The following is a 1,677-nucleotide window of genomic DNA, read 5'->3' on the forward strand; positions in this document are numbered from 1 at the left end:
GTTAAAATAAATGTAGTAGATTGAAATGCTAGTGAGCAATGAAAGGGAGGGGTAAGGGGTAAGAGATGGATGAGTTTTTTTCTGTTTTCTTTTTATTTCTTTCTCTGAATTGATGCAAATGTTCTAAGAAATGATCAGATGATAAATATACAATTATGTGATGAAAAAAAGAATTTTCAGACTGTATGTTGATTGGTTTTATTAATTAAAATTTAAAAAAGAAAAAGAAGTTAGACATGTTCTTTCTCTATTTCTGAGAGGTCTCACCAACCACATGGAACAAGGAAATGAAACACAAATTTCAGAATTTCATCTTCTGGGATTTTCAGAGGAACCAGAACTGCAGATATTCTTCTTTGGGCTCTTCCTGTCCATGTACTTGGTCACCATCTTTGGAAACCTGCTCATCATCCTGTCCACCATCACCAGCTCCCACCTCCACACACCCATGTACTTCTTCCTCTCCAACCTGTCCTTTATCGACATCTGTTTGTCCTCCACCACTGTCCCAAAGATGCTGGTGAACATCCACATGCAGAGGAGAGTCATAACCTATGCATGCTGCCTCACTCAGATGTCCTTTTTCATACTCTTTGTAGTTTGGGATGACTTCCTCCTGGCCATGATGGCCTATGACTGCTTAGTGGCCATCTGTCACCCCCTGCTCTACACGGTCATCATGAACCTCTGGCTCTGTGTCCTGCTGGTTCTGGGGTCCTGGATCACAACTGTCCTGTATGCTTTGTTACAAAGCTTATTGGTGTTGTGGCTGTCCTTTTGTGCACACTTGGAAATCCCCCACTTTTTCTGTGAATATAACTAGATAGTACAACTTTCCTGTTCTGACACATTCGTCAATGACATAGAGATATATTTTGCAACTGGACTTCTGGGTGGAGGGCTATTCATTGGAATCATTTTCTCCTATTATAAGATTGTTTCCTCCATATGTTTAATCTCATCAGCTCTGGGGAAATATAAAGATTTTCCACCTGTGTGTCTCACCTCTCAGTTGTCTCCCTATTTTGCAGTACAAGCATAGGTGTGTACATTAGTTCTTTTGCTACTCATCATGCACATGCGACTGCACCAGCCTCAGTGATGTACACCATTGTCACACCCATGCTGAACCCCTTCATGTACAGTCTTAGGAATGAAGACATAAAGAAGGCTCTGAGAAGATTCCTTTTGGGAAAGACATAAAATGTTCATTGGTTCTGGAGCAGACGATGTACCATGATTGTAGTGCTCAAAATCTGAAAGTAATAAATTATGATTCTTTGAATTTTCATGGAATCAGATTCAGTTATGTTCTTAGATATGATTTTATAATTTATGCTATTAATAAAGTGAAAAGATTCTTGGTTTTCATGTGCAATATGTTTCATGTATTGGGGTGCAGGACTGAGTTTTGGGTTTTGGCTTATTTTAATAGAAAATATATAAGGCATTGTCTAGTACTCTAAACAAAATATCTGTCCTTTATCTAAATTTAGTCATAAGCATTGATGTTTTCGTTACTAAGCATTCTATGCATTGACTCTGTCATTCAATTTTTATAGCATTATTGCTCAAAACTCAATTCGATGCTTATGATGAAGGGATGACTTACACAATAGCTGAAAATTCTACATTATAATGCCTCTGGGAATGGAGTGTTCTGAGTCAGGGAGTTAG

General features: G+C 38.3%; 1 pseudogene; it reads left to right on the plus strand.

Moving 5' to 3' along the window:
- The first annotated feature begins 274 nt into the window (after positions 1 to 274).
- On the plus strand, positions 275 to 1,203 carry LOC143649247 (olfactory receptor 7A17-like; annotated as a pseudogene).
- Positions 1,204 to 1,677: the final 474 nt, after the last annotated feature.

Source organism: Tamandua tetradactyla, chromosome 11, assembly GCF_023851605.1.
Source record: "Tamandua tetradactyla isolate mTamTet1 chromosome 11, mTamTet1.pri, whole genome shotgun sequence".
Lineage (NCBI taxonomy): Eukaryota > Metazoa > Chordata > Mammalia > Pilosa > Myrmecophagidae > Tamandua > Tamandua tetradactyla.